This window comes from Dromiciops gliroides, chromosome 1 (assembly GCF_019393635.1).
Source record: "Dromiciops gliroides isolate mDroGli1 chromosome 1, mDroGli1.pri, whole genome shotgun sequence".
NCBI lineage: Eukaryota > Metazoa > Chordata > Mammalia > Microbiotheria > Microbiotheriidae > Dromiciops > Dromiciops gliroides.
This window is the reverse complement of record NC_057861.1, coordinates 255,682,328-255,709,987: the sequence shown is the minus strand read 5'-3', so window position 1 is coordinate 255,709,987 and position 27,660 is coordinate 255,682,328. Positions and strand designations below refer to the sequence as shown.

The following is a 27,660-nucleotide window of genomic DNA, read 5'->3' as shown; positions in this document are numbered from 1 at the left end:
AAATAAAGAGAATGCATTTTTAAAAAAAGCCTATTTTAACTATACTCAGGGAGCTAGATAAAAAGGGCTTTTAGATAGAAGATTTACATGTCATCAAGGAAACAATACTAAAACAATTTCCATGCGAAAAGAAAGTGAGAATTGAAGGTAACTCATTTTGCTGAATCAGAAGCTGCAAAAGACATGAATTATAATCAAAAGACTTCGTTACGACAGCCTACTAAGAACTACTATTAAAATAACCAAAACCTATATTCAGATGCATGGAAGTTTAACATAGAAAAAAGAAGCAGCTCCCAAACCAACAAAAGGAAAAAAGGAAACATAACTGTCAGAATAAGAAAAAAGTAAGATAAAATTACTTTGATGGAATTTGAATAATAATAAAAGGTGTCCATAAAAAAAGAGAATAAGGGCTCTTAACCAGAATATGATAACCAGGAATATTTAGTCTTCACTGAGGGAAACCTCAAAGTATAAGTATGAGTGATTATTGTATGATGATGAGTAACTATGATTCAATGGCTTGTTATGTGGAGTTTTGGTTGTGTTTGTTTTGGGTTCCATCATGAGGTAACTGGAGATACAGTCCAGAGAGAGTGAACCTGGAGTCAGGATGACATAAATGAAAATCTTGTCTCAGATACTTCCTATCTTTGTGACCCTAGGCAAGTCACTGAACCTCCTCAATTTCTTCAACTGTAAAATGGGGATATGATAACACTTATGTCACAGGGTTTTTGTTGGGATCAAATGAGATAATTTTGTAAATTGTACTTAATACAATCCTGGAACATAGTTGGTACTATATAAAAGCTGATTTCCCTCATCCTTCCTTCCATCATTACACAATAACGAATAAATAATCAATACACAGGTTGGAAGGGTTAGAAAAGGAAAAAAGAGTAAAGGAAGTCTTAGTAAACTATGTTTTAAACAGGATAGATTATTTCAATCAATCAATAAAAAAGAATTAAGTGCCTACTATGTGCCAGGAAGTGTGCCTAAATTCTGGGGATACAAAAAGAAGACAAGACAGTCCTGTCCTTGAGGAGCTCACAAACATAATGGAAGAGACAACAAACAAATAAATATTTACAAACAAGCTATATACAGGATAATAGGAAAAAACTCATAGAGGAAAAGCCTAGAATAAAGATGGATTGGGAAAGACTTCCTTTAGAAGATTAAAATGTCATTTAGGACTCAAAGGAAGTCAGGGAAACCTGGAGGCAGAGATGAGCCTGGAAAGCATTCCAGACGTGGAAGACAATTAGGGAAAATTCCCAAAGCATAATGGGATAGTAAATAGAGAAGTGGCCTCAAACCTAGGATGATCTAGGTTCAAGATCCCCCTCTGACATCTATTGGGTATTGAAGCCTAGGCAAGTCACTTAATTTTTCATATCTCAGACTACAATTCACAGAATAGGTGCTGAGCTACATTAATAGAAGGTTTTTATTTGTTTTGTTGGCCTACAACAATGGAATCATAGGTCTAATCCCTCCGCCAAATTATCTATATATGTGTTTGAACTAGTTAGGCATATACTTTGGAATAGAAAGATATATACAGGATTTGTATTTGTGTGTACACATGTATACATATGTGTGTATAAGTGTGAATATATGTGTATACATACACACTCTGTGTGTGTGTGTGTGTGTGTGTGTGTGTGTGTGTGTGTGCTGAGTGGAAGAATAATGCATATCTTCTCTTTAGAGATCGAGTTACCCTGACTCTGAATATGGACTAGACTAGAGGTATTATAATAAGGTACTAAATTATGTGGTAAATATAGAAACTCAGAGGGTAGAAAGATTAATAAGAGTTGGAAAAGTCAGAGGCAACTTCATTAAGAGTTAGGTATGAAGCACTGATTGGATGTGACTGAACAAAGAGAAGAAGGGACTCTTACATAGATGATGATCAGGATATTTAGGCTTCACTGAGGAAGAAAGCAAGTAGGCCTAAAATCAGAATTTTGCCACATAGCTTGAAAACGATATATCTTTTCCCCACAGTACAAGTACTCACATAAGGAATAGGTAAGGCAGTATATACGTACAATCTTGCCAAGAAAGATTACTTCAAATGAGAATGCTCATCTGTCTAAAGAATTTGGCTGTTTCTTTTTTTTAATAGTATTTATTTTTTTCCCAATCACATGTAAAGATACTTTCAACATTCATTTTTGTAAGATTTTGAGCTTCAAAATGTTCTTCCCTTTCCTCCTTTTCCCAAAGACAGCTACTAATGTTGTATAGGTTATATGTGTACATTCATGTTAAAATATTTCCATATTAGTCATGCTGTGAAAGAAGAATCAGAGCAAAAGGGAAAAACCACAAGAAAGAAAGAAAGAAGAAAGAAAGGAAAGAAAGAAAGAAAGAAAAAGAAAGAAAGAAGAAAGAAGAGAAAGAAAAGAAAGAAAGAAAGAAGGGAAAGAAAGAGAAAAAAGAAAGAAAAAAATGAAAATAGTATGCTTTGATCTGCAGACTCCATAGTTCTTTTTCTGGATGTGGGGAGCATTTTCCATATGCGGCTTTTGGAATTGTCTTGGATCATTGTATTCCTAAGAAGAGCTAAGTCAATCATAGTGGATCTTCACACAATGTGCTGTTACTATACAATGTTCTGGTTCTGCTCACTTCACTCAGTATCAGTTCATGTAAGTCCAGATTTTTCTGAAATTGGCCTGCTCATCATTTCTTATAGCACAATAATATTCAATTACATTTGTTTACTACATCTAGTTCAGCCATTCCTTCAATTTTCAATTATTTGCCACCACAAAAAAGAGCTGCTATAAATATTTTGTACATGTGGGTTCTTATCCCTTTTTTATCATCTCTTTGGGATACAGACCTAGTAGTGGTATGGGTCAAAGGGTATGCACAATTTTATGGCCCTTTGGGCATAGTTCCAAATTGTTTTCCATAATGGTTGGATCAGTCACAACATCCACCAACAATGAATTAGTATTACAGTTTTCTCACATCTTCTCCAACGCTTATCATTTTCCTTTTCTGTCCTATTAGCCACTCTGATAAGTGGGAGGTGATACTTCAGAGTTGCTTTAATTTGCATTTCTCTAATCAATAGTGATTGAGAACATGTTTTTCATATGACTATAGAGAGCTTTAATCTCTTCATCTGAAAACTACTTGTTCATATCCTTTGAACATTTCTCAATTGGGGAATGACCATATTCTTATAAATTTCATTCAGTTCTCTATATATTTGAGAAATGAGGTCTTTATAAGAAACACTGGATGTAAAATTTGTTTCCCAGCTTTATGCTTTCCTTCTAATCTTGGTTGCATTGGTTTTGTTTGTGTAATTCTTTTCAATTTAATGTAATCAAAGTTATCCTTTTTTGCAGTTCATAATGTTCTCTATTTCTTGTTTGGTCATAAATTCTTCCTTTTCCATATATATGACAGGTAAATTATTCCTTCCTCTTCTAATGTGCCTATGGTTTCACCATTTATGTATCAATCATGTACCACATTTTGGACTTTATTTTGTTATATGGTGAGATGCCTAGTTTCTGCAAAATTATTTTTCCAAATTTCTCAGCACTTTTTGGCGAATAGTGAGTCGATATCCCAGAAGCTGGACTTTCTGGTTTTATCAAATAGGAGATTACTATATTCCTTTACTGTATATAGTGTCTCGTGTGCCTAACCTATTCCACTGACCTACCACTCTATCTCTTAGCTAGTACCAAATAGTTTTGATGTTTGCCACATTATAATAATTTTAGATCTGGTATTGCTAGGCTACCTTCCTTTGGATTTCTTTTTCCCATTAATTCCCTTGATTTTCTTGACCTTTTTTTCTTCCAGATGAATTTTGCTATTATTGTTTCTAGCTGTATAAAATACTTTTTTAGGTAGGTTGGTATGGCATTGAATAAATAAATTAATTTAAGCAGAATTGTCATTTTTATTATATAGCTTGGCCTACCCATGAGCAATTGCTATTTTCTCAATTATTTAGATCTGATTTTATTTGTGGTGAAAAGTATTTTGTAATTGTGTTCATATAATTCCTGGATTTCTCTTTCAGTAGATTCCCAAATTTTTTATATTGTTTATAGTCATTTTAAATGGAATTTCTCCTATCTCTTGCTGCTGGACTTTGTTGGTCATATGGAGAATGTTGATGATTTATGTGGGTTCATTTTATATCCTTCAACTCTGCTATAGCTGTTAATTGTTTCAAGTAGTTTTTTAGTTGATTCTCTAGGATTCTCTAAGTATACCATCATATTATCTGAAAAGAGTGGTAGTTTGGGCTCCTCCTTGTCTATTCTAATTCCTTTTTCTTCTCTTATTGCTAAAGCTAACATTTCTTGTACAATATTGAATAACAGTTGTGATAATGGACATCCTTGTTTTCCCCCAGATTGTATTGGAATGCTTCTAACTTTATTCCCATTATATAGCTGCTTGCTGATGGTTTTAGATACTGTTTATCATTTAAGCAAAGCTTACATTTATTCTATGCTCCCTAGTGTTTTAAATAGGAGTGGGTTCTGTATTTTGTCAAAAGCTTTTTCCCATCTACTAAGAAAATCATATGATTTCTGCTGGTTTCATTATTGATGTGGTCAATTATGCTGATAGTCTTCTTAATATTGAGCCAGTCCTGCTTTTTTCTCCCAGGGAAATGAGGAGTAAGTGACTTGCTCAAGGTTGCACAGCTCGTAAGTGTCAAGAGTCTGAGGCTGGATTTGAACTCAGGTCCTCCTGAATCCAGAGTTGGTGCTTTATCTACTGCGCCACCTAGCTGCCTCGAGCCCTGCATTTTTGGTATAAGTCCCACCTGGTCATGGTGTATGATCCTTGTGATAAATTGCTGAAATCTCTTTGCTAATATTTTATTTAAATCTTTGCATCAGTATACATTAGGAAATTGTTCTATACTTTTCTTTCTATGTTTTGGTTCTTCCTGGTTTAGGTATCAGCACCATATTTGTGTCATAAAAGAAATTTAGTAGAATTCCTTTTTCCACCTTTCTTCCAAATAGTTAAATGGTATTGGAATTAATTGTTCTTTAAATGTTTGGTAGATTCGCTTTTAAATCCTTCTGGGCCTAGGATTTTTTTTCTTAGGGAGTTCATTGAGGGCATGTTCAATTTCTATTTCTAAAATGGGGGTTATTCAAGTATTTTATTTACTCTTATATTAATCTGGGAAATTTAAATATTTATAAGTATTCATCCATTTTATTTAGACTGTAAGATTTACAGGCATACAGTTGGCAAAATAGCTCCTACTTATTGCTTTAATTTTCTTGTCATTGGTGGTAAATTCACCCTTTTCTTTTTGATGCTGGTGATTTGGTTTTCTTTCTTTTTTTAAATCAAATTAACCAAGGTTTCTCTATTTTTTTGGTTTTCTCATAAAACACCAGCCCTTAGTTTTATTTATTAATTTTATAGTTATATTACTTCCAATTTTATTAATCTCTCCTTTGATTTTCAGATTTCTAATTAGTATTTAAATTGGGCATTTTTTATTGTTCTTATTCTAGCTTTTTGTAGTTGCATGTCAAATTCATTGATGTCCTTTCATGTAAGAATTAGAGATATAAAATTTCCCCTAAGGAATTGCTTTGGCTGCATTCCATAAGTTTTAGAAGGTGTCTCCATTACTGTCATTCTCTTGGATGAATTTCTTATTGTTTCTATGACTTGTTTGACTGACTCATTCTTTAGGATGAAATTATTTAGTTTCCAATTAATTATAGTCTATATTTCTGGTGGCACTTTATTACATAGTGATTATTATTGCATAATGATCTGAAAAGGATGCACTTACTACTTCTGCCTTTCTGCATTTGACCATAGTATTTTTATGCCTTAATACATGCTCAGTTTTTTTTATAGGTGCCATATATTACTGAGAAAAAGGTATACTCCTTTCTATTCCCATTCAATTTTTCTCCAGAGGCTTATTAAATCCAACTTTTCTAAAATTCTATTACTCCTTAACTTCTTTTTAGTTTATTTTGTGGTTAGATTTATCTAGTTCTGAGATGGGGATGTTGAGGTCCCTCACTAGTATAGTTCTGCCTGTCTATTCTTACTATAACTCAATTAACTTCTCCTCTAAGATTTGGATGTTAACTACTTAGTGCTTATATGTTTAGTATTGATATTAGATCTTTGTCTCTGGTACCTTTTAGAAAGATGCAATTTCCTTCCTTATTTCTTTTAATTAGATTTTATTTTTGCTTTTGCTTTGTCTGACATCAGGATTGCCACCCCCTGCTTTTTTTTTTTTTACTTCAGCTGAAGCATAATATATTCTTCTCTACTCTTTACCTTTAATCTGTGTATCTCTCTGCTTTAAATGTGTTTCTTGTAAACAATATGTTGTAGGATTTGGGTTTCTAATCTACTCTGCTGCTTCTGTTCATCCCATTCACATTCATGGTTGTTATTACTAACTGTGTATTTCCCTCCATCCTATTTTTCCCTTTGTTTGTACTTTTCTCTCTCCTTTCACCCTGTCCCTCCTCATCAGTGTTTTGCTTCTGACCACTGCCTCTCTCAATTTACCCTCCCTTCTATCAGCCCCCTTACTTTTTCTTTCACCTTTCTACTTCTATTTCCCTATATGGTAAGATAAATTTCTATACCCAACTGAATGTGTATGTTATTCCCTCTTTGAGCCAAATCCTGAGAGTAAGGTTCAAACAATGCTCAACCCCTCCCTTCTTTCCCTCTACTCTAACAGGTCTTTTTTTGCCTCTTCATGTGCTATAATTTATCCTATTCTGCCTCTCCCTTTTCTCTTCTTCCAATACAATCCTTTTTTTATCCCTTGTTTTTTCATATTATTAGATCAAAATCGAATTATACCCACACCTTCTGTCTACATATGCTCCTATCTGCCCCAGTAGAGATATCATTTTTAATAGTTAAAAGAACAAAAATCAATCTAATAGGGATGGTAAAGGATGATATGTACTCAAACATGCATGTTATGAGATAAGTAGCAGAGAAAATGAGAGGTCTAGAAAAAGTGTTCTATGAAAATTTAAAGAGGAATTGCTTTCATCCAAAAGTAGGGAAAAAAGGAGGGGGAGGGGAAGTCTTAGTTAGATTGTGCCATTTGAACTGCACCCTTAAGAAAGAAAACCATTTCAACACAGAAAGATAAGGGAAGGAATGGCTTATCAGCCCATTGTGTGAATTCATGGAAGTGAGAGAACATAGAATGAGATTGGACAATAGGTACTTGTCATTGGCCCTAGAAATTGGAGTTCACATAGGTCAATATTATAAAATAAAAGTTTAAAGATATATTACATAGGGCCTTAATCACAAGAAGTTTATATTTACCCAATGAGCAATAGAGATGCATTGAAGGTTTTTGATTAGGGTTGTGACATGATCATAATGGTGAATTAGGAAGATTATTTTGGTGGTTAAATGCAGGGGAGGATAAGATTCAGAGAATGCTAGCTGAAGGAATGAGAGGCTACTTACAAGAATACAGAAAGCAGAAGTGATGAGGGACTGAATTAGGAGGTAACATGAGTTGGAGAGGAGAGGCAAATTAAAGACATAGTGTGGAAACAGATACAACAGAACTTGGCAAGAAATTGTGCCCCGATCTTCTGTCAACTTAAAGTTATCTGAGACTGATGATAAAAGAGAGGTTTTCCACTAGCCAGCACTGTACCATCAGTTATAGCTCATAGATAAATTTTCAATGCTGTGAATAAGTTCACTTACCTTGGCAGTATATTTTCCAGGGCTGTCCACAGAGATGATGACGTTGATGTACACATTACAGAGCTTGTTCAACATTTGGGAGGTTCTTAAAGGAAGTGTGGAAGAGAGGAGACATTAGGCTGCCTACCAAACTGAATGTCTGCAGAGCCATTGTGCTGACTGCATTATTGTACACCTATGAAACCTAGACAGTCCATTAGCACCATGCCAGGAAATTGAACCACTTCCATATGAATTGTCTTAGGAAGATTCTGAAGATTACCTGGTAAGATAAGGAGCCAGACACTGAGGTCCTCTCTAGAGCTGAACTGTGAACCATTCAAATTCTATTGCAGGGAGAACAACTCTGATGGGCTGGCCATGTAGCCAGAATGTCAAACATATGTTTACCTAAATGACTATTTTACAGAGAATTCACAGGACACTCAAGATCTTTATGAAGAATTTAATATCAATTGTACAATATGGGAGATGCTAGCACAAGAGCACTCATCATGGCATGCCTGCATCAAAAAAAATGTGTTATCCACTTATGAACAAAGCCAAATCTCAGTAGCTCAAAAAATGAGATGCTCAAATTTAGAGATATTTTAGAGATCCAGAATATTCAAACGGACTTTTTGTGTCCAATCTGTGGTAGAGTCTTCTAAGTTCAAATTTGTCTGATTAGCCCCAGTTGAATATATCATAACTTGACCCCAACATCGTGATGTAATTTTGGTCCTTTTTGACTACAAAGGACGAACTATAGCAATATCAAATAGGTGGTGCTAACTTCTACCATATGTGAATATTATAGCTGCATATTCCTACTTTCCATCTTCATACAAATACATTTGCTATATTTCCTTTGGTGTTTAGGAATAAGGTATAATTAGGGAGATATTCCCAGCTATTCAACTAATCAAATTCCCAATCTCAATGAGGTCATGTTATTAGGATCATGGCTAGGGATCTGGATTGATATGTTTCTCTATCTCCCTGTCATTCCTATAAAGGTCACAACCCTTTCATGATGTCCTTACCTCAATACTGCTTGAAGAAGTATGAAGCCCCCAGCGGAGTAATATGCTCTACTACTCTTATCCCCCTGCCATCTTCACATCCAAGAGCCTATTTAAGATATGAAAAAAGTAAAGTATTGTGGGAGTCCATTGAATAAATCATTCCACTTCACTTAAGATCCTAACTTTGTCAGGTGAATATACCTCAATCGAGTCAATCAATTAGAAGGTATGAGTTAGATATAAATGAGGCCTTGATGTCTCTGAATCAATCAGTAATAGACATTAGACTAGGTGTGAGAAGTCCTTGAAATCCACTAGATGAAATGGGATTGGCTCTGTACAAATGGTATCTTGGGATTGGTTGAAAAAATCAGTCATGTCTTGTGGGTTTTTTATAAATAGCAGACCAGTTCAGTACTCAGAATATTCTAGTGTGGAGCCAGGAGAGATAAGTTTTAGTCCAGTCTCTGAAAGGAAATCACTTGTAGGGTGAGGAGTAAAGTCTGTGTCTTTTCCCAGCTACAGAGGGTCAGAGGATCCATACTTCTTACAAGCTTCCTACCAATGTCCCCAAGATAATTGATACAACTAATGAGAGCTAGAGGACAAACCAAGTAGCTTCTAGACTCTACAAGGAACTATAGCTAAGGGGAACAACTCGGGGCATCAGCAAAAATGAGTTTTAGGAGCTCTGAATGACTCCCTATAATCAAACTTGAGCCAATCCCCTATAACATCCATAGGTACTGATAGGAGAATTGAGTCATAGACTTTGGAATGGAAGTTTTATACCAAATCATCTTTTTTTTCAAATATTATCTAATTTTATTTACATATATTTAATTTATTTTATATATTTATATAAAATATATTTATATATTTTAGATTATTTACACATTATCTTATTTTATCTTGTTTGGTTTTTTGTTGTTGTTGTTGTTGTTGTTGATGCACTTGGGGTTAAGTGATTTGCCCAGGATTACACAGCTAGTAAGTGTCAAGTGACTGAGGCCGAATTTAAACTCAGGTCCTCCTGACTCCAGGGTCCATGCTCTATCCACTGTGCCACCTAGCTGCCCCTCTTATTTTATCTTTCCAACAATTCTGGGAGATAAGTTCTAGAATTGCCTAAGAGAAACTAGTTAAGTGTCTGAGGCTGATTTGAACTCTGGTCTTCCTGTCCAGACCTAGCTCTCTATCCCCTGTGTCACCCAGCTGCCTCAGCAACAACAACAAAAATAGTTAAATGAAATTTCCTCGACCGACATTTTCATCTATATTTCATTTTTAAAAATAAAAGTATTTTATTATTTTCTAGTTACATGTAGAGATAGTTTTCAACATTTGTTTATATAACATTTCCAATTTCCAATTTCTCTCCTCCCTCCCCTCCCTTCCCCCTCCCCTATACAGCAGGTAATCTGATATAGGTTTTTTTATATATATATATATATATTTATATATATATACACACATATGTATGTATATATATATATATACACACATATATATGTACATATATACATATATATACACACAATAACATCAAACACATTTCTGCATTAGTCATGTTATAGGAGAAGAATCAGAGCAAAAAGGAAAAACCTCAAAAAAGAGAAACAGCAGCACCGAAAACAAAAGAAATAGTAGGATCCAATCAGCATCCATATTCCACCGTTCCTTTTTTTTCTGGATTTGGAGAGCCTTTTCCATCATGAGTCCTTCGGAACTTTCTTGTACCGTTGTATTGGTGAGAAGAATCTACTCTATCACAGTTGATTAACACATAATGTTGATGATACTGTGTACAATGTTCTTCTAATTCTGCTCATCTCACTTATCATCAGTTCATGCAAGTCCTTCCAGATTTCTCTGAACTCCTCCTGCTCATCGTTTCTTACAGCACAATAGAAATCAATTACATTCATATACCACATCTTTTTCAGCCATTCCCCAGTTGATGGGCAACCCCTCAATTTCTAATTCCTTCCCACCACAAAAAGAGCCCCTATAAGTATTTTCCCTTTTTTATATACCAAATCATCTTAATTTCATATCTTGGTAAATACTACTTTTCTAATAGCTAATTAAATCTAGTTGACTAATTAATATTAACAAGAACTATGCATGAAACACACCAGTATCGCCAAATTATGATACTAGAAAAAAAATACCTCTGCACCTTTTCAGGTTCCTCTATAAGTCTGGGAACTTGGCCTACCAGTGCATGTGGGGTTGGGAGAATTGCCCCAATGTGTATACTAGAGTACCATTTATTGGTCTCATTTTTCACAAAGTGATTTTCTCAGAAGAAATGTACCTAAGAATTCTGACAATTAGGGCAATAAGCAAAAAGGGAGGCTCCCTCTAATAAACTGTTTTCAAAAAATTAATTTGATGAAAAAGGCCTTCAGACCTCAGAACATACAGTCCCATTGTAGAAAGCCAGAAATCCAGGGATCAGGGCTCACTTGGGCTAGCCACAACTAAGGAAGATTAAGAAAGAATTCCATCTGGTTATTTCTTACTCGAATGTATTAATCTTGCTAACTAGGTGTTAAGATCAAAGTTCAGTCATCTACCAATTAAAGGATTGTGCTGTCAATGCCCTCTAAATTGTGGCACCCTGGGGTGCAGAGCTTCTGCCATCCTACCTTAGTTAGAGCTCTACTTCCTATAACCACACAGCAAATCTGCAAATAGAATGAAGGACTCCATACTTTCATTCCAGAGTCTTTCATATAAACCAAAACGCCCCTCTGAATGTAGAAAACCATAACACAAATCTAAAAACGTTTAGATATTTCTACTGGCCAAATGCATTTTAAAATTATTAACTATAAATAGCCTTTTTTGAGTCAATTAAGTTCATACTACTGAAAAACAAATGCTCCTCTCTAAGAATACTGACATATAACCCCATGTTAAAGATTAGATCAGAGCAGGAAGAAGATTTGCTTATAACACAGACTTTCATTTCTTAAGTGCTAGAACAAAATGTGCTCTGAGTGGCTTGGCACTATTAATTTTAATGAAAGGCCAGAAGATATATACACATGGTTTTATGTGTCTCTATTTATGGGATATATGTCCAATTTCCTCAGGGCACAAAAATGTTTCAATGGCAAACCATGAGTGACGCCTTGCGCAAGTCCCATAAGATTTTATAACAGCTATTTGGTATTTCCAAGAAAAGATGTAAAATGGTAGGAGAGGAAGGAAGAGAAATAGCAGAGGGAAGATGGGAAGAGAAGGGAGGGGATGGGAGGACAGGAGAGGAGAGGAATAAAAGTTGTATTCTCTGTCTTAAAAAATAACTCATAAATGTGAAATGAGAAAAGGGAATTTGAATAAAAGGGTAATAAAGCTACCTTAGGATTTTAGGTGATGGCTTTTGCTCAAATAATTTGAAGCCATGAGGAAAATATTAAATATGAAATTACCAGGATGGATGTGGACTTCAGATGAATATAATCAAGATGAAGGGTATGTTTTGTGTTAAATCTTTTTCATAGCAATATAACGTCAAGAGGGTCTTTAGAGATAATAGCATAAGGGGGCAGCCAGGTGGTGCAGTGGATAAAGCACCGGCCCTGGATTCAGGAGTACCTGAGTTCAAATCCGGCCTCAGAACACTTGACACTTACTAGCTGTGTGACCCTGGGCAAGTCACTTAACCCCCATTGCCCCGCAAAAAAAAAAAAAAAAAAGAGATAATAGCGTACAAAGTAGGCAAATAGTAGTTACTATTGTTAGATGAATGAACCCAAACTATCATGCTAATTTTACAAAAGAGGAAACTGAGACCAGAGTGATCGTCACTTGCCTAAGATCACAGTGATAGTAGAAACTACATGTCTGGAACCCTTCTAGCTCAGTTAAATATCTGTCTCCTAGTTCCTTTACTTTTTGATCTCTTTCTACATTGGCAAAAGTTTTAACATTATTTATACATATGAAATCCCATTCTAAAATAAAATAAAACTGTCAAGGATTCCTATTAAGTTCCTGGAATGGTGTGTCTGTGGGGGGGGGCACGTTGACCCATGTATAATATAAATTTTATATTCTGTTCATTTTTTTTTTTGTGGGGCAATGAGGGTTAAGTGACTTACCCAGGGTCACACAGCTAGTAAGTGTCGAGTGTCTGAGGCCAGATTTGAACTCAGGTACTCCTGAATCCAGGGCTGGTGCTTTATCCACTGCTCCACCTAGCTGCCCCCCTGTTCACTTTTCTTAACCCATTTTCTGTTCTATAAAATATTACAATATCTATAGAGATAAGACTTGTTGCTCACTCTTAATAATGTAGTAGTTGATAATAGGCTTGGTTTGAAATTGAAAATTAATGAGAAATTAACTAAAAAATGTGGTATATCAGTGTAGTAATAATATTTTGTGTTATGAAAAGACATATATCAAGAGAAATGTGGAAAGATGTGCATGACCCGATACAGATTCATATAAGCAGAACCACAAAAACAATATATAAAAATGCTTACAGTGATATAAATTACAAGATAACTTTCAAGCATTGAATTATTTTTTACAAAACAGTGAAGACCCCAGAAAAGAGATAATGAAAAATTACTCCCTATATCCAATAGCAGACAGTGAACTACTAGGGCAGAATAGTAGATAGATAGATAGATAGATAGATAGATAGATAGATAGATAGATAGATAGATAGATACATACATACATACATACATACATACATACATACATACATACATACATACACACATACACACATAGATACATAGATAGATGTAATCTCTATATCAGGTACTTTTGCTTGTTTTCTTTTTTCCACATGGAAAGTTCAGGGAGAAAGGCAAAATGTACAAGATATACAAGTGTGAGAAGTAGCATTTTTCTTATGGCTTCTCCACAACAACAGAGAAATTAAAATACCATGGAGACACAGTTGGGATCAAATAAGATTTAACAGCTACCACTATAAAAAGGAGTTGGGGGCTTGGAATATATTATTTTGGAAGGGAAAGGAACTAGAATCACAAGCAAGAGCAACCTGCCCATCAAAAATATAATTCCACAAGGAAAAAATGAACATTTAATGAAAAATAAGACTTAGAAGTTTTAATGATAAAAAAGATCAGAGCTAAATAGAAAAGGTGACATTCAAACACAAAACTCAAGAGAAGCATAATCATGAATGAGAAATAATAAGGGATTAAATAATACTAAACTATTTACATCCCTATATGAAAAGATAATACATATAACCATTGAGAATTTTATAATCATAAGGAATATTTCAGAGTGTCTTCATAAAAAGATTAAAGATGTGAGTCTATTCTGTTGGGATGATCTCAGAAGAAGAATGGAAGTGTGAGAAAGAGGGATGCACTGGAAGGGGAAGGAAGAGGAAGAACTGGAAAAAATGATCTCACACAAATGGTGTGTTCAAGCAAGAGTTTATACAATGAAGGGGAGGATGATGAGATAGAAATCATTTGACTATTACTCATGTAAACTGATTCAAGGAGAGAAGAATATATATACACATTTGGATACAAAAATTAATCTTACTCAACAGGGAAGTATGAGAGGAAAGGGTAAGAGGAAAGAGGAGAAGAAAGAGGCTAAGTCAAAAAAGAGTAGAAGCATAGAAAAATAGAATGAAGGTAAATATACAGTTAATAATTATACCTATGAATGTGAATGTGAATGACCTCACCCATAAGATAGAAGCATATAGCAGAATGGATTAAAAATCGGAATCCAACAATATATTGTTTACGAGAAATACACTTGAATAGTAAAGATACAAATAGAATAAAAATAAGAAGATGGAGAAGAATTTATGATGTTTTAGTCAAAAGTAAAAAAACTCTCAGGGGCAGCAATTATAATCTCAGACAAAGGAAAAACAAGAACATACCTAAATAAAAGAGATAAACAGGGAAACTATACAAATGCACCAAATGGCATTGCATCCAAATTCTTGAAAGAAAAGTTGGATGAACAAGAGGAAGCAATAGTCAAACAATAATAGTGGGAAATATTAATTTACCCCTCTCAGACCTAGAAAAATCCAGCCATAAATTATACAAGGACTTAAGGAGTTAAAAAGAATATTAGAAAAGTTAGATATGATAGATCTCTGGAGAATATTGAATCAGAATAGAACGGAGAATAGCACCTTCACAAAAATTGAGCATTTTTTTTTTTAGGACAATGGGGGTTAAATGACTTGCCCAGGGTCACACAGCTAGTAAGTGTCACGGGTCTGAGGCTGGATTTGAACTCAAGTACTCCTGAATCCCAGGCTGGTGCTTTATCCCCTGCACCACCTAGCTGCCCCATTTACCATGTATTAAGACATAAAAACCACAAAAATTCAAAAAGGCAGAAATATTCAATACATCTTTCTTGATCAAAATGCAAAAAAAAACAACCATTCAATAAAGGGACCTTGAACCATAGCTTAAAAATTAATTGGAAACTAAGTAATCTCACCCTAAGTAATGAGCAGGTTAAACAAAAATTAACTATTCCATGTGAAATCATCTTTTTTTTTAATCATAAAAGTATTTATAATTTTCCAGTTACATGTAAAGATAGTTTTCAACATTTGTTTTCATAAGATTTTTAGTTCTAAATTTTTTTCCCTCCTATCCTTCCCTCACCCCACCTTAAGGCAGAAAGCAATCTGATATAGTTTATATATGTACAATCACATTAAACATATTTCTTCATTATTCATGTTATAAAAGAAGAATCAGAACACAAGGGAAAAACCTAAAAAACAACAACAACAAAGTAAAGAAACAGTATGGTTCAATCTGCATTCAGAATACACAGTTCTTTTCTCTGGATGCGGAGAACATTTTCCATCCTGTGTTCTTTGGAATTGTGTTGGATCATGCAATCATCTTTTTAAAATTATACTATGAGGGGCAGCTAGGTGTTGCAGTGTTTAGAGCACTGGCCCTGGGGTCAGGAGTACCTGAGTTCAAATTCGGCCTCAGACACTTAACACTTACTAGCTGTGTGACCCTGGGCAAGTCACTTAACCCCAATTGCCTCACTTAAAAAAATAAAATTTTAAAAAAAATTATACTATGCTATGGAAATTCTTGCTTTATTCTATATCTTAAAAAATAAATATATATTTTTAAAATAAAGATAATAATAGTGATATAATTTACCAAAAATGTGGTATGCAGCCAAAATAGTAGTTAGGGGGAAATTTATGTCTCTAAATGAGACCGAGACAGAGAAAGAAGGAAGATAAATGAATTGAGTATGCAACTAAAATATTAGAGAAACAAATGAAAAATCTCCAATTGAAAACCCAAAGAGAAATTCTGAAAATCAGTGGAGAGATTAATAAAATTGAAAGTAAAATTAACTTTAATATATAAAACTAGATTAATATTAGATTTGAGGAAAAATAAAATAAACCATTGGCTAATTTGATATTCTAAAAGAAAAAAGAAAACCAAAGTACTGGTATCAAAAATAAAAAGGATGCACCACCAATGAAGATGAAATTACAACAATTATTAGGAGTTATTTTCCCCAATTATATGCCAGCAATCTAAGTGAAATGGAGGAATATTTACAAAACTATAAATTACCCAGATTAAGGGCAGCTAGGTCGTGCAGTGGATAAAGCACTGGTTTTGGATTCAGGAGGGCCTGAGTTCAAATCCGGCCTTAGATACTTAACACTTACTAGCTGTGTGACCCTGGGCAAGTCACTTAACTCCAATTGCCTCACCAAATATATATATATATATATATATATATATATATATATATATATATATATATATATATATATATACACATACACACAGATTAACAGAAAAGGAAATTGAAAATTTAAATATAAGCAACATATGGGCACCTTAAGATCCCCCAAATCAGATGTATTTGTTAGTGAATTCCACCAACCATTTAAGGGAGAATTAATTCATAATTCCTTTCACGGCATAAATATGGTTTTGATACCAGAACCAGAGGGAGCAAAAACAGAAAAGGAAAACTATGAATTTCCCTAATGAATATCATTGCAAATATTTTAAATAAAATACTAGAAAAAAGATTATAGCAATATATCTCAAAGATCATATGCTATGATCTGGTGATATTTATTCCAAGATTGTAGGGCTGGTTCGATATTAGAAAAAACATAAGCATAATTGATCATATAAATAACAAAACCAAGAAAAATCATCTGATAATATCAATAGATACAGAAAAAGTTTTTAATAAAATGCAACACCCATTATTATTCAAACCACCAGAAAGGATAGGAATAAATGGAGCCTTTCTTAAAAGGATGAGTAGCATCTATCTAAAACTAAGAGTTAGCATTATGTGTATTGGAGATAACATAGAAGCCTTCCCTATAAGATCAGGGGTGAAGCAAGGATGTACATTATCAAATTACAAAATATTGTACTAGAAATGCTAATTATAGAAATAAGAAATTAAAAAAGAAATTTAAGGAATAAAATAGGTAATGAAGAAATAAAATCATAACTTGTATTGGAAGATATGATGGCCTTCTTAGAAAACCCTAGAGAGTCAACTAAAAACTAATCAAAATAATTCACAACTTCAGCAAAGTTGCAGGATATAAAATAAATTCACACAAATCATCAGCATTTCTGTATATCAACACTAAGATCCAGCAGCAGGGGATAGAACAATTCCATTTAAAATAACTATAGTCAACATAAAATACTTGCTAGTCTACCTGTCAAGACACACACCAGAATTATATGAAAATGATAATAAAACACACTTTCCACAAATAAAGAAAAATTTAAATTCACCTGGTGAAATGTGAATTGCTCATAAGTACATTGAGTCAATATAGTAAAAATGTCCATACTACGTAAATCAATTTTTCACTTTCTTTATTTTTCTTGTGTATTTTTTTAAACATGGTTTATATGGAAATATATTTTGCATGACTTCAACTGTCTAATTGATATATTTCTTGCCTTCAAGGGGTGAGGAACAGTACCATAGTGAGCATTCATTAAAAAATGAAGGGGGGGCAGCTAGGTGGTGCAGTGGATAAAGCACCACCCCTGGATTCAGGAGGACCTGAGTTCAAATTCGACCTCAGACACTTATCACTTACTAGCTGTGTGACCCTAGGCAAGTCACTTAACCCCAATTGCCTCACCAAAAACCAAAACAAAACAAAACAAAAAACCCAGAAAAAAGTAGGGGGGGGAAGAGAGAGAGAGAGAGAGAGAGAGAGAGAGAGAGAGAGAGAGAGAGAGAGAGAGAGAGAGAGAGAAGTGCTTCAATTTGAATTCTTTATCTGGAGATAGCTATGAAATGATTTATATAAAGACAAAAGGAAAGCAAGGAAAGCTAAGAACAATCATAAGGGAATCCTGGTTTGGAAGTTTAAAATAAATAATAAAGGAGACTTAAGCTAAATAAGAAGTAAATTATGTGAGTGACTTCAAAAGGGTAGATCAGTGAAGTAGTTCAGAAGTTGAATTTCTAGAAGAGAAATTTTATGAGCTATCTGGGAACTTAAAAAATGAAGGAGAAAAATCTTCAGAATATTTTACTTCCTATTTAAAAGAGGATAGGAGCAAGGATAATTATGGAGGATATAAACAGATTAAGGAGTATCAAGTAGTATTGGTGAGTAAATCCTAAAGTGGCACTCAAGAAGGAGAAGGTAGTTGGAAAGACAGTGCAAGGTAAGTAAGAAAATATAAGTGGAATATTTAGAGAGTAAAAGCAAAGAGGTAGAGTGGATTGGTAGATATGGAAAATTGGTGAAATAGGAAGTTGATAAAAGGATGAAGGTGAAGTGGATGTGGCTGTCAAGTTGTTAAAACTAAGGAAAGAAAGTTGAGAGGGATTCTCAAATTATTAAGAGGTAATAACTGGCTATAAAAGATTTAACTAGGAGTTTGGGGCTGATATGTAAAAATCCACAAGTAGTTTTTTAAAAGGTTAAAAAATCTCAACCAAGGAAGGACATATTGGGGGAGGCAGGGGTCAAAAGGAAAACACTGGTGAGGAAAAATGGGGGAAAGAAGGGAGAAAAGTACAAAGGAGGGAAATAGGGTGGAGGGAAATAGACAGTTATTAATAATAACTGTGAATGTGAATGAGATGAATTCTGCCATAAAATGGAAGCAAATAGCAAAGTGGATTAAAAAACAGAATCCTACAATATTCTGTTTACAAGAAACACATTTGAAGCAGAGAGATACACACAGAGTAAAGGTAAAAAGTTGGAGCAGAGTATATAATGCTTCAGCTGAAGTAAAAAAAGCAGGGGTAGCAATCCTTATCTCAGACAAAGCAAAGGCCAAAACCAGATCTAAATCAAAGAGATTAGAAAGGAAACTACATAATAATAATGAAATAATATCAATAATAATAATGAAATAATATCAATACTAAACATGTATGTGCCAAGTGGTATAGCATCAAAATTCTTAGAGGAGAAGTTAATTGAGTTACAGTAAGAAATAGCAAAACAATAGTAGTGGGGGATCCGAATCTTCCCCTCTCAGAATTAGATAAATCCAGCCACAAAATAAATAAGAAAGAAGTTAAAGAGGTGAATAGAATGTTAGAAAATTTAGATATGATAGATGTCTGGAGAAAATTTAATGGTGATAGAAAGGAATATCCCTTTTTCTGAGTGGTACATGGCCCATATTAAAAAATTGAGCATGTATTAGGGCGCTAAAACCTCATAGTCAAATGTAGAAAGACAGAAATAGTAAATGCATCCTTCTCAGATAATGATGCAATAAAAATTACATGTAATAAAGAGCCATAGAAAGGTAGACTGAAAATTAATTGGAAATTAAATAATCTCATCCTAAAGAATGAGAGGGTCAAGCAACAAATCATAGAAACAAGCAATAACTTCATCCAAAAGAATGACAATAATGAGACAACATAACCAAACCTATGGGATGCAGCCAAAGCAGTGCTTAGGGGAAATTTTATATCTCTAAATGCTTACATGAATAGAAAAGAGAAAGAGAAGATCAATGAATTGGGCATTCAACTAAAAAAGCTAAAAAAAGAACAAATTTAAAATCCCCAATTAATTACAAAATTAAAAATCCTGAAACTCAGAAGAGAAATTAATAACATTAAAAGCAAGACAACTATAGAATTAATCAATACAACTAAGAGCTGGTTTTATGAAAAAATATCAATAAATCAAATGTAGGCTGATTATCTTTTTTGAGAAGAAGGTGAAGAGAATAAAATAACAGCCTTCTAAACTCCAGGTTATTAGGAAAAATGAAGAGTTCCTAAAGGAATCAGGAGTTTTGAAACCTCAGCAGAAAATATTTTTTCAAGGGTTGTGAAGTGGAAAAAAAGGAAACCTGACCCTTTTCAGTATGTTGGAAAATAGCAGAATGTTACATAGAGGACATAGGGAAGGAAAAGGATAGGTGTTTAACTAGAGTTTAAAAGCAGATTATATTTGCTTCCTGATAAGAATGGAGCTAGAAGGCCTGAGGAGGGAAAAGATACAAGTCTTTCAAAGAATGGCATAATACAGCCATAGAAGTTAGTAAGGGTGTAAAGGGGAAAATAATAGTCATTGGTGACTTCCTGTTCATGGTTACTAAAAGAGTTATTGGTTGACCTGGTAACAAGTAAGAGGACTTTAACCTGCCCAGAATGTACACCTATGTCATAAGAGAGAACATTTTAAAAACTATCAAAATGGATGATAACTACCTACTTCTGGTAATTCATTTGGGGACAAATGAAACTGCCAGGACAATAAAAAATACTGCCCCAAACAACAAAGACTTGCACGCATACACACACACACACACACACACACACACACACACACACACACACACGAATATAGGTTGTGCTTTCACTACTGTTTCCCACTGAAGCCAGGTGACGAAAAAGAGAAAATTTAATTTGTAAAATGAAAAACTCATCAATAAGGTGGTATATGTGAATAAGATTTGGATTTCTGAACTTCAGATATGAGGAGAGGAGCAGTAGAGAGTAACACCACCACTCCTCCTAGAGTTTTAAATATTGTGTAGTCTGACATCTAGAAAAGAAGATTTCAAAATGTTCAGAGGAAAGATAGGTAGGATCACCTGGATTGAAATGCTATAGGAAAGGTCAGCCCAAGGGAAATTAGGGATATTCAAAAATGAAACTCTGAAGAGAAAAAAAAATAAATCTAATGGAGTTGATCTTTCTTAAACATAATCATAGAAAGACAGTCAGATAACAAGTATTAAACTAACTACAAAAATGTGGCAAAGGGGGAGGGGACTGCCCAGGAAATCAGAAAGGCATCAATATGATAAAGATAGGCTACAAACCCAGGTGATCATTAAAAATTAATTTATTGAACATAGAAGAGATACTCAAAGATGCATGGAGCTACATAATGGGAAGGTTATAAGAAGTCACATGAAACTGGTAAAGCAGAAGAATAGGTGAAAGCAATTAACATAAGGAAAGAATCCATGATTCTAGTAGGGAGACCATTTGGACTGATTAGGCACAGGAGGTACTGGGAAAGAAGCTATGTTTTTGAAAACCTCCTGGACTATAGACTTCAGTGTTGTCATACCATATTTCCTTTTGCCTCTTGAACTTTTTCGAGAGAGCCTGAAGGTTTTTCAGACCACTAGCATGGTCCTAATTGGGGTATATTTACTGGGAATACAGTTGTGGGAAGGCAGTTGAGGGTTAACCATCCCTAGAGAAAAGACAGACATAACTATAACACTTGAAGTATTTTGCTAGAAATCCTCTCTGTAGCTCAGGGCTTGGAGATTACAAAAATAAATAAAGATCATTACAGATTCTTTGATACTTATTCCCAGAGTGGAAAATGAACATTTATATTGGGAAACCCATCTGGGTACCAAGTCAATAGTAGGACAAAGACTAAAGAGGAGTGGTTGAACAATCCTGCTCACCATACCATCCCCTGAACTTTGTGACATACAGATGATGGAATTTAGGCTGCATAAGAGAAGATTGATATGCAAGAAGAGTAGAGTTCTATAAAACACTATCAGGAATACTAAAGCTCATAATAATATTAGGCTAGTTAGAGAAGACAATGACAACAAAAATTCTTTAGCTATTTTAAGAAATAAAGGAGGATCAAATAAGAAATAGGGTCTTTACTTCTCTTTCTCCTTCCATCAGCCACCAACTCGAGGTTCTGGAATGAAAGAGACAGAGCCAGGGAGCCAGACTCACTTCCTACTTCCTGTCTCCCTGCCCCAGAAGGCACCGTCCTTCAAGCCCATTTGGTTAAATTGGTTCACTGAACCTCTAGGTGGTCTCCTTGCTGACTTCAAAGTCCTCAGCTTCTGAGAACAACACCACACCCAGGGCCAGCCAGGTGTGGTCTCGATTTAATCAACTTTAAGTAGGTTCTCAGTCAGTTTCACCCAATTCAATCCAAATCACTCTCCAGGTGGAGCCCCTGAGTGCCTGCCAAATCCCATTATTTTCTCAGAGGATTATTGCTACTGTTAATGTTTCAGAAATAAGAAAAAGGACAAGATAGGACAAGATAAGTGTTAAATATTATTTATCCTACACTTTAGTTAAAATGAAAATATGCCCAGTTCTTTCTCTTCCAGAGTATAAAAGAAGACATTTGGAAAAGAGTATAAAAATCTCCAAATAAGTATATGTAACTTTATGAGCTTTGGATGGTGGGTAGTGCTCTAGACTTGAAATATGAAGATTTTCAAATACTGGGTCAGATACTTATTATCTATTTAACTTTGAGCAGAGTTACTTAGCCTTTAGGGGATTCAGTTTGCTCATCTGTAAAATGAGAGGCTTGGGCTCAATGGTAATTCTGTGAGGAATTTAAAATACCAAACAAAGGACTTTTTAGTTGGTCCTGGACATAATAGGGGACCACTAAAGTTTACTAAGTAGGAGGATGTAAAATAAACATCTCCACTCTTTAGGAAAATCACTGACTGGATTGAGGATGAGTTGGTATAAGAAGGGACTAGAGGAAGGAAGATGAGTTAGAAGGTGCTAAGGCTGTGAACTGTATGGCTGTTTGAGGGGAAAAGGGAGGATTATGCAAGAGATGTAAAAAAAGAAATTACAAGATTTGGCAACTGATTTTTATGTGAGCAAGAGAGAGAAGTCAAGAATGAAATCAAAGTTATGAACTTCTGTGTTTTCCAATTTTGTGTGACTTTCCATGCATTTCTTCCCATATTTTCTATTATACTTTCAGGAGAATTTTTAAGTTAGGAGGCTAATTTTTCTTTTAAAATAATTATAACACTCAGGGACATATGCAACCCCAGGACAGGGGGAATATGAATCCTTCAAAGCTTTCAGCAATCAATGCAGTGTTGGGAGGGGGTACGGTAACCTGTGCTTTGGAGTGGTGAGTGACCAGGGTGTGTATAGTGAGTGGATAAGACAGAACCTCATGACTAGAAACACAGAAGTCCTCCTACTACATGACACTACTTCCTTCTTGTAAAGGTAAAATACTGGATTTTTAGGATTTTCCTTTTTTGTAAAACTGCTAAAAATATATATTGCTTTTAGAAAATGACAATATTTTACTGAGCCATTCTTGGTTTTCCTGAGTGTCAAGTTAACTTTTTTTAAATCTCATTGAATCCTTCCTGAATTACTTTTTGGTTTGACAAGAATCTCTATGTCTGGTCATGCTCAGGAACACAAGCTGTCCTTTCTCTTTTCCCAATGTATGTACATATAATGTTACTTCCAGGTATGGTAGTTTGTTTTGTGAAAGAAATGGTTAGGAAACATTTATTTTCTCTTTTCATTAAAAAAATTATTATTTAAAAGTTTCTTGAGAACTAAATAAAACAATTCTATAAGTGAAATCCTCACTCTAACTTGAGACTTTACAGACAATCACAAGACAGTTACTAAAACATATCCAAAGCCTGTACATTTGAACAATTTAATGGAAAAATAGCTGTGGATATTCAAAGGACCTGAAAGAAATTCAATAGTTCCTTAATGTCCCTAGGATACAGTATAAAATATATTATTTAGGGCTATCATTTTTATTTTGCTTTTTCCTTTATTTTTGCATTGTGTAATATTTGTTTTTTTAAAAAAAATAACTTCATTTATTTATTTATTTAAAGTTTTCAGTTTCAAATTCTATCCCTCTCTCATTCCCTCCCTCCCTACCCTCTCCCCTTGCCAAGGTTGCAAGCAATCAGTATAAGTTAAACATGGGCAATTATGTAAAACATTACCATATTAATCATTTTACATAAAAAACTCAAGTAAAAAAAGAAAGAGAAAGTACAAAATAGCATGCTTCAGTCTGTGTCCAATCAGTATCAGTTCTTTCTCTGGAGGTGGATAGTATGGTTCATCATTAGTCCTTTGGGATTGTCTTGGATCATTGTATTGCTGAGAGTAGTTGTCATTCACAACTGCTCATAGAACAATACTGCTGTCACTGTGCACAATGTTCTCCTGGTTCTGTTCACTTCACTATACATCAGTTCATATGAATCTTTCCAGATTTTTCTGAAACCATCCTGCTTGTCATTTCTTACAGCCATTGTGTAACATTCCAAAAAACTTTTATCACTGGAACAACCGAAGTTTTAAGGCTACTGATACAATTATACCTAACATGAGTCCTTTTTTATATATTTTTACCTAACGAAAAACATTTAAAAGTTAATCACATATCTCTTGCTTTTCAAGTTGAAACAGTATAACCTTGTTGCTTTTAGCAAAGTGATTTATTATTGTATTAAAAATTAAAACTTCTACATCTATATTACATATATCTTTATCTTATCTCCCCTTTGAGGATGTATGCTATCTTCATGTCATTCAGTCAACATGTAATACTGTACAGATATAATTTTATATATGAATATATAACTATTAACCAATGAGTCTGGTGGTAGAAATTCTAAGTGAACACTGGTTAATCTTATTGCCTAAGCTAGGAATCTGACAATAACTGATCACAAATTCAGTACAGTAAAAACTAAGTAATAGAGTCCTTTATAGTTGCTTCCCATTATAGTGGTTCAGAGAAGCTTGATGTTTGTAACACTATGATCCATTGTAAACATTTGCAGTTCTCTTCCATGATAAGAGAAGTTTGTTATTAAAAAGGTAAGGATACAGTGCTGGCTGTGACAGTATCATGACTTCCTTCAGCTTAAAGTCACAGACTGACCTAGCATAGGCATATCAGGCCTACATTACCTTAGCTCTGTTTGAGTTCAGGTAGAAATCATAGATACCTTTTGGAATAGTCAATCATACAACAGAGTTGTACAATTACTCATAGGGTATCCTAGCCAGGCCCAGAATCAACCAGGTGAGAAATATTCCTGTTCAAAAAGCAAATGGTGGAGTAAACAGAGTCAAGCAAAGGTACAGCAATATTGTTTGATGAACTGTGAAAGACTTTATTCTCAACAGTACAATGATCCAAGACAATCCAAAGGACTATCGATGAAACATACTATCTACCTCCAAAGACAGCCTGCATTTTCTTTCATTTTTTCTTTTATTCAAGTTTTCATATACAAAATGATGAATATGGTAATGTTTTACCTAATTGTACATGTATAACCTATATCTGATTGTTTAATGCCTCAGGGAGGGGGGAGAGGAGAGAAGGAAGGAGGGATAAAAATTATAACCCAAAACTATAAATAAAATGTTGATTACTTTAAAAAATAAAGGAAATGTGAATATGAGGGAGATCAGGGGAAAAAGAGGAACTTTCTATTACCTTTGTAAGGCATCTTCTCAACCTTGTAATCTCCCTGTGTCCACCTGTAACATCTTCAGATCATACTTCCTTTGAGCAGCTCATGGAATTTCCCTTGAACAGTGGTTTACTTGCTTAACTATAATTAGAAACAGTTATACTCAAATTTAAAACTCAGTTTCACTACTCAAATGTAGAGAAGGGTAAAATATTTTATTCTTTTTGTTTCAATAACAAGTTAATTGACAATAAATAACATTCATCTTCAGTACTTGTTAAGGACATAAAAGGTTTTTTACAAAAGCATGCATACAACATTTATTTTTTCTTTTCTAGGGTAATAACATCCTGAAACAAAAATCTGTCCTGAGAAAGGGCTCTTTTTAGTCACATACATTCTTGCAGTTACTTCTTTCACACAGCTAATAAGATTTTATGACCTTGCCAAGGCTGAAGGTCCGGAGAACCTGGCAAGCCTCCAAAAACTTTATAGATAATGAGAATTTACAAGGTTTTTTCCCCCTACTCTTCCTCAACACTAAGTAATTATCATTATTATTCAATTTAAAACAAAATATATCTAATTAAATACTTGAGACATTTTAAACAATAATGACAAAATCTCTAATAAGTGAGCACTCAAATTCATAATTTCACAGTGTTCAGATTATAAGAACTAATCTCCCCAAAATGTTGATGCAGTGTACTCTAAGTATGATTTTTCAAATGAACAGCATTTCTTCTACAATGGTTTTCCCAAAATCACAATGCAAACATTCAGGAGCATAACAGCACCATAAAACAACATTATGAACTTAAAACATGAAACAAAACCTTCTATCAAATGACAACAATTTGGTTGAATACATTTTATCTTAACTAGAAATTCATTTCATCTATCTATCAATTTGAGCATTCTATACTAGCTACATTCAGAGACCAGAATAGATAAAATTGTTCTTATAGGTACAAGAGAGGCATCAGAAGTTAATTTTCCCTAATTAATTTATCAAATTCCAATATAAATACAAATCTTAAATTGCTTAGTTTTAAATTCTGTTATGTCACTTCCCTGACTTTTTTATATCAATGGAAATATCAAAATTGGTGCAATAAATCTTGGAGATCATACAAAATCTCAAAATTAACTTGAACTATCTGAGGCATAAATAAGCACCATTCCAATATGGAATAATGATTTTATAAGCAGGGATATCTTCCTATTCTCCTCTTATCAGAATGAGATATGAGATTTGACTGATACTTTTCTGCAAAATTTACTTTGCTAAATTTTCAGCTTTTCTTTCGACCTCTGACAATTTTATCATAAAATGTCAATTAACAGCAAAATGTATGCTTTGCGCAAAATAGAAACTTCAAAGTCTACAGTTTCTTATAGTCAGAAAAATAATTTCCCAATTTAGTTTCTTAAGAACTTACAAATGCACAGCTTTTTCCTAATTCCTTTTAGTTGATTTTGCTTCTAATTTACCCATGCAATTAAATTCCACCCAAATCCTTCACCAAGGTCTTAAAATAAGATTTTACTTATTTCCAAATAATTTCCTGCTTAATTTAAACAATTCCCCCCTCCTTCCAAGATGGGAAGAAGAGCCATAATGGGTGGCTCTTAAGTACATGAGAATGCTTTACAACTGCAAAGCCATTTTTTTTCCTTCTTTGCTTGTAGACTTTACTGGAGATAAAACTTTAAAATGGCTTCAGTTCTGTTTATTCTCTAGTCAGTGAAATCACCTTCTTCCCTTACACTAAAACTATAAATCTGTCATTCTCCTGGGAAGAGAGAGTGATAGAAGGGTCTGCTGTTTATGTTTTTTTAGTCCTAAAGGGCTGCAACCCCCAAATCCCACTAGGATCTTTCAGATTTTCACCACAATTTGGTAAACAGATTTCCTTCCAGTTCACAAATTCAGTCTCTATTTAGTTTGCAATACTATAAATTTCTGCAAAGCCAAGGAAAAGGATCTCTTTTCCTCTTATCTCTTTTTCTCTTTGCATTCCCCGCTTGGCCAGAATTAGGAATGAGAGAGTCTTTGAAAGCTTTGAAATTTTGGCAGAAAAAGTTTCCACTCTTTTCTTTTCCCTTTTTAAGACAATGGGACTTTACATTTTTCT

General features: G+C 34.1%; 1 long non-coding RNA gene across 1 annotated transcript; it reads right to left on the bottom strand.

Moving 5' to 3' along the window:
* Positions 1–7,757: 7,757 nt before the first annotated feature.
* LOC122743175 lies at positions 7,758–25,665 on the bottom strand. The gene is made up of 3 exons (XR_006354973.1): positions 25,546–25,665; positions 8,784–8,871; positions 7,758–7,843 (listed from the first exon to the last, which is right to left on the bottom strand). It is a non-coding gene; the product is annotated as an uncharacterized LOC122743175 (long non-coding RNA).
* Positions 25,666–27,660: the final 1,995 nt, after the last annotated feature.